The sequence below is a fragment of the Melanerpes formicivorus genome, unplaced genomic scaffold (assembly GCF_026170545.1).
Source record: "Melanerpes formicivorus ecotype bairdi unplaced genomic scaffold, bMelFor1.0.p_v2 SCAF_28, whole genome shotgun sequence".
NCBI classification, from domain to species: domain Eukaryota; kingdom Metazoa; phylum Chordata; class Aves; order Piciformes; family Picidae; genus Melanerpes; species Melanerpes formicivorus.
The window spans coordinates 943,553-959,979 of NW_027142380.1; the positions used below are offsets into that span (position 1 = coordinate 943,553).

At 46.0% G+C, this 16,427-nt stretch overlaps 1 protein-coding gene across 4 annotated transcripts in view; it reads left to right on the plus strand.

Annotated features, from left to right (window-relative positions):
- Positions 1-5,346: 5,346 nt before the first annotated feature.
- The window catches only part of PLXNB1 (plexin B1), an 89,817-nt gene continuing 78,736 nt past the window's right edge, over positions 5,347-16,427 (plus strand). Inside the window, exon 1 of one of the 4 annotated variants that reach the window (XM_068154136.1) lies at positions 5,347-5,409. The gene's annotated coding sequence lies outside the window, so the exon portion shown is untranslated. Of the gene's footprint in view, positions 5,410-5,680; positions 6,112-8,976; positions 8,996-16,427 lie in introns of those variants that run through there. The other 3 variants (XM_068154138.1, XM_068154139.1, XM_068154140.1) reach the window with 3 other exon arrangements.

Below are 16,427 nucleotides of genomic sequence, written 5' to 3' on the forward strand. Positions count from 1 at the left end.
TGTACAGAGGCATCGGTCCAAGCGCTCAGGTATCTCTGCAGTGTTGACAGTGATGTACACAACACCCAGTGACACCTCTGTGCCAGTTTCCTGATGACTCAGCCGTGGCTAAATGAATGGCTCATTGCCTGTGCTCTTGTGAGCTAATTTGTTGTTAATAAGAGTGTTCTTTGCCTACCTATGCATTATTATCAAAGTTTGGAATAGATAGTTGAGATCTCCTCTTAGGATGAGGTCTCACAGCTGCAGCTTTCCTCAACAAGGAAGTTCTTCTTGCTAGGGCCTCTTGAGACTTAAGTTCTTGCTCTTTCTGTGAGTCAAATCCTCTCTGAGCAGGATGGTTCAGCCAGCCCTGTGTCCCAGACAGTCATCAGCCAGGAGGTGTAGTGGCTGTAGTAGTTCATGTAGGGCTGGTGAGGCCAGGGAGTGACCTACACATTGTGTAGGTCAGAGAAAGGCAGCACTGATCCAAGTTAATTCCCCTGTCAGTCAAGACACAGAAAATTAAAGAGGGTACAGTGCAAGCAACAGGAAGCCCTTTGATAGACATTGACTATAGAAAAATGGATGGCAGTGGCCTGGGTTTGGCCCTTGCTATGCTATTTTGAGTTCTTACTGTGCTGTGAGAAACCACTAGTAACTCAAAAGCAAACAGCCTGGTGGCTATGGAAATAACTTCATGAGGTCACTGCAGGCTTCTAACAGTAGGTGCATTCTGAGGAGAAAAGTTGCCATTCCTTCCACTCATGAAAGGAACAGCAAATGTTGCCTATAAATGCAGGACAAAAGCAATTGTACTTAGTGTTACAAGCAGAATATCTGTATTTATTAACACTTAGGTTTTGAATCTTCCAACATTCTGAGATCCTGGTTGGAAGTTGCAGACACTAATGAGAGATTTCATTGTAACAGTGTCTGGAAATGACAGTTTCTTTCACATAATACCTTCTAAAAACAAATGCTTCCCTCTGTATGGAGCTAAGGAGGGGCAGAGATGTCCTGTTTACTCCAGAAACAGGACTGAGATTTGCAGTAGGAGTGAGGTTCATGAGCTAGGAAAAAGAAAGACAATGCTGGATTTGTCCATAGTGTATTTAGAGCTGTATTTTATTGCCATATTTTTGCCAGCAAGTTGAACTCTTGACCTCCTAAAGCAGAGAAGTGCAATTTTCTAGCGTTTGGCAGTCAGTGGATAATCTAAGGAAGTGTGTGCTGAAATACAGGGTAAAACAGTGGGGCCATAATTTGTGCTTCTAGGGAGAATTGAGCCTTTGGGTAATTAGAGTTGTGGCAAGATTTTGGAGTTTCTGTCATGGGAAGTTTTTAAGAAGAGTTTAGATAAATATCATTTGGTTTGATACAGATAGACAGATCCTGTCCTGGGCCAAGATGGATTTGGTCAAGAAGTTTTACACTTTTCTAAGACCTGCACTTTTCTTGTTTTCTTTAATAAAGTGGTAGGGTATATGGACAATTTCATGCCCTGATCTCCCTAGTACAGGTTATCCTATAGAGCAAGTTATGGCAAGTTATAGTAGAACAAGAAAGTGTTGTGCTGAGGAAATGATAGCTCATTTTGCTATGGGGCATGTGGCATTAGGCACCAGGAGAGAGGGAGTGCACAGTTGCAAAGCTGCAATGAGCCATGACCCTGGAAGTATTGCCTTAGTTGTTGGGGTGGGGTTTTTTCAGCATCAAATTTGTAAGGTGGTTTCTTGACCAATTTTTAAATACTAGGCAAGGAGGTTTGTTTAAAGGCTGTTTTTATTAGACATTTGCACACTTCTGTTGGGAGCCTTTAAATGGTTTGGGCCTGCACTCTCCTTTCTGTGAGTTTACCTGAAGCAAGCTAGCAAGATTGCTGTGTTTAAATACTGGCTAGCACATGTGCTGAGGAACTTCCCTGTGCTTCAAGAGTTGTTTAGAAAGAACCCAACACATCATCTGTACCAACACATAATCTGATCACCCAACTCCCTCTGTTAGTTTGATGCATGTAACCTACTTCATCGGAGACCTCCAGTCTTTGGTCTTCATGGAGGTGATTGTGAGAGTCTGTGTGGCTAGAGCTATCACTTGTCATGCTGGAAAACATAACTGCTTAGGCCACAGAGCTCTAAGATAAAGGGATAGTCACAAGCATCCCAAGCTTGTTTTACTGTGTTCTGCAGAGAGAAAACAAACCTGTGCAAGTAGGTGTGTGCTCAGGGATTCTTGCTCTGCTCCTGCAGGTTCTAGGATGCTGAAACTGCTGGGGCCACAATGGGTGCAAGGCATGTTCAAAAGCAGATCCTTAAACATCAACAGGCTGCTGCTAGCAAAACTCTAGGTGCCCAAGTGAGGATATTGAAGACCTTAATGTTGTTTCTAAGTGTTCTGACAAGCCAAAAACTTGAAAGAACAGTCAGATTTCAAGGAGGTAGATGTAGCCAATCTTCTGCTGGTCCCTGAAGTACTGCTCTAAATGCAGTTTATTCCCAGAAGCTATAGACAGTATGCAGATATCCCTTGTGACTTTCTTAACCCATCTTATCCCCAGCTTGGAGGGGAGGAAGAATAAGAAGAAAATCAAAAGGAGCATAAGCAGCTGCTAGCCTTGTGATTATCATAATAGTTACGTAAGGAACTTAGCTAACCTGCTTAGAACCAGACATGAACAAGGGCTTTTATAGAGGGGGATTCTTTATGGCTTTGAATGTATTTTTTAAAGCTTCTGAACAAATGAAAATGAAAAATTCTTTAGATTTGGTCCTTAAAATGTTTGTTCTTTATGTGACACTGCTTTCAGCTGTGTGATGTTTGAGAACCAGCTTTCTTCTGCAGAAGATTTTTGTGCAGACCAAACTAAACTCCTCCCTGCAAAGGGAGTGTATAATCTCATGGTGGTTTTACAATATCTTTCTAACTCTGGAGGGCTGTAAGTACATTAAGAGAGCTAGGAAGGGAGCACTGTAATATCCTTCACGTGCTCAGAAGCTCTTCCTGCCCTGCTCCTGAGGCAGGCCATGCAGCCAGCTCCCTGTGCCAGCCCTTCCATGGGACAGAAGGAAAAGCTGGTTTTGTTTTATGGTGGGGTTTTTTTGGTCTTTTTTATTTCTTCCCCCCCATCCCCCAGTGTGCTCTCCTGGGGCTTTTTGCTGTTGTTTTTTTTTTAAGTGAAGCTTGCAGATGTTTTTTACCAGACAGAAGGGGCTGCAGGTTGGGACTGGCTCTGAAGGAAAGGCACAAAGGGGATTAGTGTTTTGAGTCAGAGAGAGGTTGGAGCAAAGAAAAATTGGGGATTTTTTTTAATGCTCTTAGTCACCCAAACTGGATTCTGGTGAAAGCAATTTGAGTGCATTTAAAATGTCTCTGATCAGTGGGATGATTATACTCTGTTCAGTGAGCTCTACCCTGAAGAGCGATTGAGTGGGTAGAGTGTGGTAATGGGATGGTTTTTGTCTGTGTGGGAAGAGGAACAAGTCAGGGATCGTCTGTCTCCTCATGAGAGTCCTTATAAGCTCTGTGTACAGTGGGTCCCAAGGACTCCTCAGCATAACAAAGTGCCAAGGAGCAAAGGTCCAGAGGGGCAGCCAGCAGTCGCCTCCTTCCTTTGGGAGACTGTGATCATGCTGCCAGATCCTGAGGACTGTTAGCATCTCTAAAATTTCAGGTGTATTTTTCCTTCATAAAGTAGTCACTTTTTTTGGGGTGGGGGTGGGAGCATGAGAGGCTGATGAATGATTAAAAAAGTGAGTACATGTTTAATGACATTAATGGATACGGGACTTGCACCAACTATGTTCCTCTGAAATGTCAGAAATGCATGTGGGAGGGAAGCCTGCTCCTTTCAGAGCAGTTCTGTGTCTTAAGCAGAGATCTGCAGCTTCTTCTATCAAAAAAGGAAAAGTGATAGGCAGTCTGGCATACATGACCTCTATACTTACACAACCCAGGCCAGCACCTGTTCCCCCTTCCTCAGAGTCTGCTTTAACCTGCAGCTCTTGCATCACTTCTGCATGTCCTCAGACACATCCTTTTCCCACACAGAGTTAGTGGCTGGGTGATAGAAGAATAACTTAGTCTTTTGTCTGGGATTTCCAAACATCTGACAGTTGGCTCAGCAGGCAAATGGCCACTGGGCTGTTTAATCAGTTTCAGTACATAGAGCAGGTCACTGTGTGTAGAGCAAGTCAGTTGTTAGACTAACTGCATGTGTTGATCAATGACACAACACAGTCCAGAATATCTGGGGAAAACAGAAGGTACAGTGTGAGCCAGTAAAATGGGAGATTAATTCTGTCCCTCTAGAGCTGTTAGTGAGAGAACTTGCCCCTAATTCAGAGAGAGAGTCTTTTATGCATTCAGTTCTCAGGGGTAAGAAATGCCTCTGTCTCTTCCACCAAGTACAAGCATTTGCTCTTCTCCTGATGAGATTCCAGCTTCACATGAATAAAAATCACAAACCCAGTACTCAGACTGTATTACATAGATCATTTCAGGTGCTTTTAATTTATGATGCTTTTCTGTCCACTGCCTTGCAGACGGCCTAGTGTGTTCTCTGCTGGTTCATACCCAAAAATGCTTTTGTCACAGTCTTGAACCTTCCTAATGTCCTGTTTCCTCCCCTACTCTGCAAATGGGAACCGCACTGTATCTGAGCCACCTGAACCTGTACAGGATGAGTCCGCAGTAAATAGATACGGGGTTTGCTTTCACATTTTGTTTCCTGTGCTCTGTATAGATGCCCGCTTGCTCACACCTCTCGGCTGAAGACAGCCACGCACAAAGTCTTCTCCAACCCAACACCAAAGTTACGCTGTAAGGAAGTACAGAGGGAAGAGAAATGCTGCGATTTCTTCCAGAATATACCGGTTTGAGTCCCGCTTTCAACGCGGGGGTTGCAAACACATATGGAACAGCGGTTTGTCCTGCCGGCAGCCATCACTTTGTCTGGTGGCAGCATCCAGGTTATCTGCCCACAGCCCAGGCTTTGCCCGGCAAGGGCTCCGGGGTAGCTCGTTCATCGCAGAAGCCCCTTGTCCATCCGTTGCTGGAGCCGACGCCCCTTTGAGTGGGATGGGGCGGGGAGGGGGCACAGCCGGGCTCGGCACCGGGAGCCGGGCGAGGAGGGGGCCGCGGGCCACGCCCAGCCGGCGGCGACCAATGGGGTCCAGCAGCTGCCGGAGAGTGTGGAGGGACTGGCAGGCCGGCGCTAGGACCCCGCGGGTCCGGGGCGTGGCTCCCGCGGCGCGGGTGGCTGCTATTGGAGGAGCGGGGCGGGGGGGCGTGGCAGTGAGGGGGCGCGTTGTCCCCGCGGGGCGGGGCGGGATAGGGGCTCCGCGGCTCGGTGCGGGCAACGCTGCGCGGCGGCGGCGGCGGCGGCGCGGCAGGGAGCTGAGTGGGAGTCGGCCGCCGTGGTGGCGACAGGTGAGGGGCGATGGGGATGGCGGCACACTGGCGGTGCGGGGGGTACTTGGGCTGCCGCCGCCGCGCCCGGCCCGGGGGGGCGCTGGAGGCGCGTTGCCGGGGGTCAGCCGCCGGCGGCAGGTGCCGCGCTTTGTCTCCGCACGGGGGGATGGGCGCGGCCCCTCCAAAGCAGCGGGGCCGGGCCGCGGCCCCGTGGGGGCTGTCGAGCGGGACAGGGTAACAGCCACCACTCCGAGATGGGCTTTGGGGTGGGAAAGGCGGCGGAACTGGTGAGCCCCTCTCACCGGCCGGAGCACCGGCTGGGCAGCGAGGATAAACGGCGGTGAAGTGAGGCTGTGGCTGGGCGGGGAAGAGCGGGTTAGTGGGACCCGTGGCAGCGCTTCGAGCCGAGCGGCGGTGGCACCGAGCTGGCCGCGGAGGGAAGAATGGACAGCCCTTCCAGCACAGCCTACGGCCGTGTTAAAGGGCTGCCCGTTCCTCGCCCTGCGCCTGGGATTGCACCGGTGTAGCTGTGTGATGCTGAGAAGTTTCAAATGTAGGGAAGAGCCAGAAGTTACTCAGGAGCTGTGTTATTTGAGGAGCTCAAGGTACCTTTTTAATCAGCAAAGGACTAACAAGTGATTCGAGTGTCTTTAGCCCTGTACCACGGCCGGTAGCAAAAGATGTGGCCGTAAATAACGGCTGAAGGCAGGCCGTGTTCAGGTCAGTATCATCGTGTTCCTGAAACTTAAAACCTCAGAGGCAGCACTGACTGTCTTCTACAGAAAGCAGAGTTGCTTAATGATTAAATCTGGTTTGCTAACTTATAATTGCTTTTAAACTAGCTCGGAGAAGGCTGAGTTCTCTGCCTTCTCCCATCTGTTCAACACTTTTTGCAGTAACAGTAAAAAAGGTGCCTTTCCGATGAACACAATAGCTCTAGCTTCTGGAGGGCCATGTGTTTGCCTTCTTCCCATCAGTGCCGATTTTACTGTCTGTCCTGAAACGGAGTGGTTGAGTCCTGTTGTTCTGGAGATCTCATTTGCCACCTTGAACACATTCCTTTTGAGCAGTTTGCAGCAAGTGTCTGGGCCCCCTAAGCAGGTGTGTTTTCTGTTACATCAGTGCAATCTGAGACCTTTCTTTTCTCAAATCTAAACTTTCTGTGACTGCTGCTTTATCTCGGGGCAGCAGTCTGGAACAGGAGTAGTCCTGAGAGAATATCTGGACTGCTGCGGTAATTACAAAGGAAGGGGCTACAATCCTGAGTGTTGTAAAACAGCGGGGTCAGTATTTTACTAAACAAGTGCCTTATTCTGTGCAGACCAGAGTGCTGAATGTGCTCTGCTCATTTCTGGTCTCACTTTGTGAACAGAGGTCGCAGGAGTCCCATGTTGTGCCTTGTGTATAAAATGCAGAAATCGATGAGCGTGACATTAATGATGTGTCTGTGTGATGCTGGGAGTTAAGCCAGTGACGGAGGCACTTGCCCCAATTCAGGAGGGAGCTGATGCACTGAGCTGTTGTGCTACGTGGGTTTGCATTCTGATGGGGAAAGTGGTGCTTCCCCTTGGTTGTTACAAGCCAGGCATGGAATTGCATAGGTTTTAATAGGGTCACTTTCAGAGGCCAAGAATGTCTAGCAGAATCCCAGGAGAAGCAAGCAAGCAAGCAGGTTATGGGCAGAGCAAGAATCTGACAGGGAAGGCAGCTCATTGGTATTGTGGTGCTAAGCAGACCATGTGCATCCACACCTGTGTGTAGCAGAACTGGAATCTGCAGACCAGGGACTTGCTCTAATGTGAGATTTGGCTAGAAAGTGTTTAACATAGTGTGGTCATATACGGAATTTTCTCTTTAAATTTCTTCCAACATGTGAAAAGAGTTAGGTTAGTAATACGATTAACAATATTTAATAAGATTAAAATTACCAGCATAAATCTCCTGAGAAAGGTGGGCACAGACTGTCAGCAGTTAACACTCTAATCTCTGCTTTCTCCTGCATAAGTGCTGTGAAGAGTTTGGGCTCCTCGACTCTGCTTGCTTTTTAGAAAAGAGAAATCCTGTCCTTGCATGCTGGCAGCTCAGGTATTGCCTTACCTTTCATGTCCACCAGCAGCATCATATTCCCGGCGGGGCCACGGTATGTTCCCATATAAGGGCAGAGGGAATAGCTGACAGAGGGTTGTAAGGAGCACACAGAGCCATTCCCTCCACCTCGGTGCCAGTCTTTGTGTAAAGCAGGGTTGTTTCTGTGAGTGGTGCTGCTGGCACGCGTGAGCTTTCCTGGCAGCATCAGCAGAGCCTGCAAGGACTGAACAAGTCTGTAAAGTATCTATTGCTGCAGAAGGTGGCCCCGTGTGCCTAGAGAGAGACTGCCTGCCAATAAGTGGTGCCAGTTGTATGTTGGGTGTGTTCTGAAGGAAGAAGCACCCACCCAGGTTGTCTGTGTGTGGGGTGTGTGCTATCCAGTACTGTCCAACGGGAAAATAAACAAGTGTTCTTGCTGGTTTGTGCTGTTGCTGTTTGTTTCCCAGAGTGGTTAGTGTAGACAGCAGTGTTGAGTCCAGGGCGGTATCTTTTTCAGTAGACGAAACGCTTTAGGCTTTGGTGTCACCTGGTGAAAGAGACAACAGATGAAGTTTGGAAGAAGGTGAAGCAGCCACTTCCCACAAGGCCTTGGTCTTTTTTTGTGGTAGAAGCACTGGTCAGATTCACCTTACTTCGGTCATCTGTTTTAGCCTTTTCTGCTGCCTCACAGCAGGCTCACAAGGAGTTCAGTTTCTCCTCCACTCTGGCAGCCTCTCCATCTCTTCTGGGTTTGTTTGTTTGTAGCTGTTGGGCTTTTTCCTCTGAAACTTGAAATTGGCTGTTGAAGCCAAGCTCTGAGCTTTATTCTCCCAATCTTGCATAAGGGCATCCTGGAGGAAGATGATAGGACTTTGATTCATCCCAACTTGCAGGCTGTGCAGGGTGGTAGCAGTCAGAGGAGGCATGAGCCTGCCTGCTTTCTTGTAAGAATTAGCCCTCTAGACACGCGCTGGTTTCAGGAAGCAGGGGTTGGACTGGTGCCCCTTTTAGCTCACCTGGATTTTCAGTGAAATGTCTTTGTGCTCTGAGTGCTGGAAAGCCAGTGTGTGCTACTGACTCCCCTTTGCATTCCCTGTAATCTGGTAAAGCCCTGGATTTGATTTGTGTTTATTTGCGGTTCTTGTGAGTATCTGATTGCAGGATTACTGTATCGGAAAGGATTCATCTTCTGCTGTTTGTCAAAACCACAGGAGGGCTGCTTTTGCCTTTATGGGAATGTGCCAGCTGGCCTTTCATTGTGCTGGTATCATTTTCCTTGTCCTATTATTGGAGGTGTCTTTGATGTCCCGATGGTTGTGACCATGTCTTTAGAGAAGGTTTCTATTGATTGTTGTCTGGTCTCGGTGCTGGAAGAGAGTTCTTAGAAAATTCTTGGGTGTGTTTTTCAGGGACAAGCATTTGGGACATTAGGAGTGTGTGCACACATGCTACTGCTGTTCCAGGAGGCAGAGCAGATGCTTAATTCAGCTGGGAAAAGTGACTTCATGTGTTGCACAGTCTTCACTCCAGCACAGTGGTGAGAGCCCAAAGACCTTCCCCCTCAGCACGCTGAGTCTAGGGACTCTGTAAATACTGCTTGAAGTGAGTTTTGCTAATTGCATAGCTCTCTGGGGCCATGTAGGATCAGCCTTCATGCTGTGGTCTGCTATAGCCATACCTGAGATGTGCCTCTGCTTCATAAACTGGCCTGGGTTGCAGTCGCTGGAGCTCAGACTTGCTAAGCTGCAGAGGTAGAAAAACATGAAGCAGGATGTTTCGACCTGTACCGACATGCAGCCTTGTCTAATGGAAGAACCACAGTGCTTTGGTGTGATCTTTGTGAGGCTCTGCTTTTTCTCTCCAGCTGCTGAAGTAATGAATGTGGAGGACTTGTTTGCACTGCTAGTATTTATCTATTTATTTTTTTTCTAGCCAAGTAGCAACTAAGACCTCTGAGCTATTTTGAGGTTGTAGGAAGTCTCTTTGTTAACTAGGAGTAAGTATAACCTCCCAATGCTTGTGTGGTGGTGGGGGAAATAAACAAACGGTGTCAGTTTAGGTAGATTGGAGTTTTAAAAATTGATTCAATTAAAGGGGAAAAAATAATCTAATATTCTGCATTTTAGAATTTCACTTTCAAAATCCACCCTAAGACAGAAACAGGGAGTGTGGGGGGAAATGAAGTAGCAAAGAATTTTTTTGTTAGCATGATCTGATAGGAAGATTATAAGTGTTGACCAAAATGAGGTAAATCTTCAAATGATACAGGTTCTGAGGAAATTCCCAGATGCCAGACTTTAATTGCATGTGAACTTGAGTTATTTACTTGTAATATAAACACTGCAAGCACTGTGAGGAACACTTCTGTGCCTGGCAAACATGTGAGATTTCGCATTGCTTTGGCTTTGAAGTTTTAACTATGGAACAGCGTGGAACTGGTGGGTTGAGTTTCCCCAGTGTCTGCTCTACACCAGTGCTGCTGCTCTCAAGATTCCTGCAGCTTCAAAGCTGCTCCCTTTTAGGAAATTATATTGATTTCCTCTTCTTGAAGAAACAGTTGTAGCTTTACCTTGCTCCTTGTATCTGGTCTATTTCACATGGACGGTCTTTTGTCGCTGTGTCACCAGGGCTGTCAATGGGTTGGCCTTTGTTCCTGGTTTAGCTAGGCTAGTTCTGTACCAGGGGCTGAAGGTTAGGAATTGTGTGACCACTTGCTCTGAATACCCACCTAGAATCTGTGGTGAGCCATTGGGATACACAATTCTAATGTATTAACTAAATGAATTTTTCATATTGCTAAGCAGCTTTGTATCAGCAGATGCAGAGAATTTCAAGTCATGACCATTCTTATTCTCTTCTGAACTTTTTCTTAATTCTGAATTTCAAGGCAGTGCTGCCCTTGGAGCTTCTGTTTTTCAGCATGTGCCTCAGTTTATCTCAGCCAAATGCAGTGTTGCCTGTCAGTGATGCAGTGATGGGATTCATACTGCTGCTGAAGTTATCACAAGAAGAATGGGATCTTTCTTGTGTCCTGCCCTTCCCTGCAGCTCTGCCATGGCAGAGTGGTTGTGACAGGGACTGTGCAGGTAAGGGAAACTGATTGTATTCAAGCATTTCATGATGCTGTATCAACAGGATCTATGCTGATGAAACTAGTTTTCTGACTAAATTGCATGGCATTCTATAAATGGAGTGTGTGTATTTGACATCTTACCCTATTATAATGATTCTGAAAATTGCTACATAAAAGTAGTGTTTTCAGCTTAAGGTTTCTGCCCATGTATGCCTGTTTCAGAATTATTTTTGTTTCAGTCTCTGTTCCTTGAACTCTCCTATACCACACCATTTCACATTTTGGTTGGATGACCTCCCTATTCTTTGTGTGGGGTTACCCTAAGAGCTGGGGCACAGCTGATTTTCCCCACTCTGGTCCTGACTCCTGAAGGATGTGTGCTCTTGAAGTCCCTCTTGCTTACCAGTAGCCATGCCCCACCCTCCTCTGGAAGTCTGTGAGGGATTTTTGGGCTCTCTAATTTCCATAAAGTTCTGCCAACCTCTGTGAACAGCTGGCCAAGCAGATGATTGAGAATATGCCTCTGGCATACTCTGCCCTGCAAATGTTCAGTGCTCAGCTGAAAGTCCTTTGGACAACAAGAATTTAAAGCACAGGAACAAGGGATTTAAAGATGCCCTTGTACCTGCCAGACCAGACTTAGTCAGAAATAATGTTATCACTGAAGTTGATGTTGGGTTTTACAGCTTGGAGCAACTGTTTAGCACTTTTCAGCTTTGATCCCAAGATTTTTTGCATCAGACTAACCTGAAAATGCTGGAAAGAACAGTTCTGTTAGTGAATTACCTGGTGGCAAATTATCTTATGTGAGAGCATTTTGGTAACTTCTGGGATCATCTGTCTGCTGTCTTTCATGCACAAGAGTTAAGATCTCTTTTACTTGTCCTAAACTGTTGCCTACCTTTAGTGAGGCCAAAATAAAAAAGTAGTATGTGCTGGAGAGCTGTGGTGCAGAAGTAATTCCTGGACTTCTGAATCCCATTGCTGTCAGTGTTTTGATCTGTGTTGGCATACTGCTCGACTTCTTGTGTGCAGGTTGCAGTCCATTACTGAATGATTCTGCCCAGGAGAATGGCAAACCGGGCTGCAGCTGAATTCATTGCATTGGAGCTATGTGTGCCACTGTGGGAAACAGAGATGTAGCAAGCAGGGGTTCTGTTCATTTGCCAACTCCTTTGAGCCAGCTTAGCATTTTGAGAGGAACTGGTGAAATGAGGCTGCAGCAGTGTTGAAGGACCTAGGGAGACCAAGGCATTTGCAAATTTATAATCTGATCTTTGGCTGAAATATCTTGGATTGCATTTCATGTTAACCTGCAGCTGCTGAGAGAAATTTAAAGCAAAGATCACAAGAGCCTTTTGCTGGTTGGCCTGCATGTCAGTGCAGCTTTCTCATGGCTGCAGTGAGGAGGTGACTATCCTTTTGGGGACCACCACTGATGTAAGGAGTACTGCTGACTCTCTCAATGTTTCTTTGTTTCTATCATCCAGATTTTTCCTGTCTTTTTGAGATTTGTAACCAGAAAATGTTCCTCAGGAGTGTGACAGCCTATAGAAGTGCATGTGTAATTACAAAATGGCCCTGCATGCTTGATACCAGCTTGTCATCTTGGCAGTGTGGGCAGCATTTAAATTGGCAAGGCAGTCCCTACAGCCCTGCCATCTCCAAGTAACTGAGTACTCTGCACTCTTTGGCCACAGTAACAGGCAGTTGGGAGTCCCAGTGCTGGAGTGTCTGCTTGTCAGCAGTGCTGGGCACAGAGCATGTAGTGTAGAGCAACTGCCCTAGAAATGCTGTTCTTGTCTACAGCACCAAGAGGACACCTACCTGCAAGGCTACTCTCCCCAGCAGCAGAGATGTGGAGCAGGCGCTGTGTGTGCCAGGAGCATCACCATATGAGCAGCTGCACAGGAACAGATGAAAGAGCCATTTAGCTTGTTCTGCCTTTTCTGGGCTTGGGACAGTCAAGTCTCTGTCCTCATAGTGCCCAAGTCACTGTGACCCCTTCCTTCTCAACATTGAACTGATCTGCAGGGGAGGTGGAAGCCTGTGTCAGTAGTTTCAGTAACAAGCTCAGCAGAGTGACAAAAATCTAAAGGCTTCAAGGAGAGCTCTGACAGTCATGCTTTCTTGCTTATTGTGTTTTAAAACTATTCCTGTGTGTTGCAGTAACAGTACTGTGTTCTGGATACTTGAACCTTGTAAATGCATTTTCTGTCCACAAAACACAGAAGGGCTTGCTCACCATCATCAGTCTTGCAAATAACTGTTCTGTTTCATTGTGGTAATGAGGCCTGTATGTACAGGGTGGTAGCATCATGAAGCTTTCCTTGATGGCCCATATTTACCCTGGCCACTGTTCTGTAATACATAATTAGGCTTAACAGTGCTGTGGAGAGCTGCCACTGTTGAAGTCTGCAAGTAAATGTTGAAAAGAGTAGAAAGAGTAAGCAAGCTGTTGGTAATATTGTGCACTCATGTTATTTTGGAGCTAACCATTCAAATGCATCTACAGCATCCCACCATCACAGACCTGCTACAGCAACAGCTCTTCCTGTGGGTCTGTGAATGCCAAACTCATTAATTACAGACAAACAATATCCAAATGATGCTTACCTTCCAGGCAGTGATGTCAGTGATGCGCATCCTGCTGGAAGGAACTTGTATGCTGGTGTTCTGCTTGTGCATCCCCAAGAATGTTTCAGGGTAAGGATTTTTGCAGCTTGATATTCTGCTGCTGCCTGAAGTTTTGTGTCTGGTGCAGTGGTCAGCAGCAGCCTGCAAGTCCCAGGATGGGAGCAAAGCTGTGATGGGAGAATGACCTGCACTTGCAGTTGTGAAGTTCCATCCTTCTCCTTTGCCTGTATTGCCTCCTGAATGTTTGAAGGCCATTGGGCAGTGCATCTCTCTACCTTCCTCCCAGTGCTGCCAACACAGTGCAGTCCTGGCAGGTGCTGCAGTGACGGTTACAGGCTTTGTGTTCTCTGCAGTCTGCCAGAGCCTGTTGTATCATCAAAACACAAATGACACTTGGCTGTTCAGCTCTGGGATTATCTGCACCATGTAGGAAGTACCAGAAGGCACAAGGTCCTAAGAGTGGAACTTTGCCCAAAATGCTATGTATTTAAGCAGGTAGAAATCATATGATACATGAGGGAAATGGTTTCAACTGATATAAACACATGGAGCATCTTTTGTTATGTCACTCTGTAATGAAAATATATCTCAAAAAACTTTTCTGTATGGAGAAAGCCTTGACCTCCATGCTTATGATGAAAATATCTGTACTGGGGACTATCCTCTGTGATGCCTCTTCACTTGACTAAAGTATATCTGTTAGTCTACAAACAGGTACTGATTTATTCTTTTTTACCACTCAGTGATCTTGAGAACTATCTGTGTCATGTTATTCTTCAGGTTGCTGTTCTGTATATGCACTGAGAAGTCTTGTCCTTTTGGCCTGTTTTGGACAGAAAGGTGAAAAACTCAAGTGGAGGAAGCAGACTTGATCTTTGGAGAGCTGCATGGAAAAAGAAAATCAGGGCTTGCCTTCTAAGGGAGCAAAAATAAAGACTTGGTTTACATGTGTAAATTCACCCTTTTTTTTTGTGGGATGGAAAGGTCATTTTATGTCTATCTAAGCTAAGAAAAAAATCAATGGTCTAATCAATTTCTAAAGTAGATGTAGTCAAAATGACTACTGTGGTGTAGCTTGGGCTTTGATGTGTGAAGGTGTCCCAGAAAGCTGCTAGAAATGTCAATGCAAAGCATGACTGCAAATAAACTTAGAGAACGTGCAGGGGAATTTTCTGTCCCGTTCGCTGTGTCCACAGGGTGTTGTTTTTTTTCCCCTTTGCCCAGTCCCAGCATGGCTTCCTCCTCCTGCTCCTACTGAAAGAACAGATCGCTGAGAGCAGGTCAACAAAAGCAGTCACGCAGTTCACTTGAGCAGTCATGCATAAATAGGAGTAGACCTCCTTCTGTATGAACCGGTGAGTAGCCTTCCCTGTCACTGGTTTTCCATAGGCTTCGTAGTCCTGCTGCTTGGAGCTCTGTTGAGAAGCTCATCCAAGAGGAAAGTGTCCCAGCCAGATATTAGTGTTCCCAGGCAGCTGCATTAGGAAGTTCTCAATAACAAGTTTCTTACTTTGATTGATAGAAGCCACAGATCTCATTCTCTACTATTGCCTTGGAATTGTTTTCTTCTGGGTGGTACAATGGGCAGAATCCTCCTGCTGTCACTCTGACCTGCGCCCAAACCTTGGCCTGTGCTGCTGCCTGCACACAGAGCATGAGCTCTCTGCCTTGTGGACTTTGTGAATTTAGATGTATACTTGACACAGAACACAAAATGAGAACTGTCATTAAACAGAAATGATAGTTAGAGGTAGAAGTTTGATGGGCCTCCTGTTAGAGCAGGAGTAGTAGGAGGTGCTTGTCTTTGTGATATGGCGTGTCTGATGAACATCTACAAGGGATTAATGCTATTTGTGCAGTGATCTTGAGTAATTTGGGTCTTTTGGGAGATTTGAGATAGGTATTTATTGGGTTTGATGTATACCTCAGAGGATATATATCCCTGAAGGCTTCAGAGGGTGTGTTAATAGTAAGAAAGAGCAGCTGGAAATGAGCACTTGAGTACAGGGCAGCCGGTGAATGCGTTCATGTAATGTGTTTTTTAGGATGTTTGTCTTGGAGGCATACAAAGGGGTGAATAATTGATCTGTGCCAACATCAACAGCATACCTCATAATTATTTAATTAAAAAAAAAGATAAAAAGACTGATGCCTTTAAAATCATGGGTTACTGAGGACACGTTGGAAGGTGGTATTCCTAGTCGGCTTCTTCAATGAGCATCAGTACTATACTCAACTGTTCCATAGTTCATCAGTATTCTGGCAATAAATGTAAAGCCACTGCCAGTGTTGGTTCAGCAGAGAAGCAGGCAATGCTGAGGGCAAATTCAAAACCATGGATGGAAGTGACAGGTCTGTTGGGATGTTCTTGCCTGAAGATCCTGAGCAGTATGTAAATCTTCGGCAGAATGGAGATCGATTATTGGAATTCTCCTTAGTGCTTGTGAAGAAGTGATTAAGTGGTGATTAAGGCACAAGTTCCTTACACTCAGTGGAGTCAGATAATGATTAGCTAACTGATAGCATCTTTGCAGTCTATGATTTCTGTGGCTCCTCCGTTAGGCTGTAAAATGGGTCTAGTGAAATAGCATCCATGTGATGCAGGCAAGTATAGGCTCCTGTGTGCCAGAGCTGCAGATCGTTCACCGACTGTGTGCTTCGCTAGTGCAGTGACCCTGAAGCAGGGGGAGGAGGTGGGGGGATGACAATAAAATTGTTGAGTTTGGCTGTTGTTTTTTTTTTTAAAAGTAAGTTGTTAAATCACTCAAGAAGGTGCCTTGTAATGAGAGACCGACTGATCTGTTGATTGCCAAAAAAGCCATTGAGAGGTGACTTGGTTAAAGCATGTGCATAATTCACTCTGAGGAGCTCCTCTTTAATCCAGCAGAGGAGGAATTAATGGCTCAAGGCAGAAGGCAAACAAATAAGAAATTAGAGTGGCTTTACTGCTAGACAGAATGATGGAGCCATTGGAGCAAACTACTAGGAGAGTAGTGAACTTATGTTTTGACCTCCAAAGGCCTCTAGTCTAGATGCCATAAACCACTACATTTCACAGAACCACTTAATGGGTTTTGTGGAGGTGTGAGTGGATGAAATGGAACAGTGCCTGTGTATTAGGCAGGAAGTCAGAGTGGTCTTACCTTAAATTATGTGACTCTCACTAGTCCTGCTGCAATTGATTCTGGTTTTCTGTGCTTTAGAAATAACCCCAAGATTAATGCAGTTGCATTCCTCCTTTTTTTTCCTTTCTTTTATT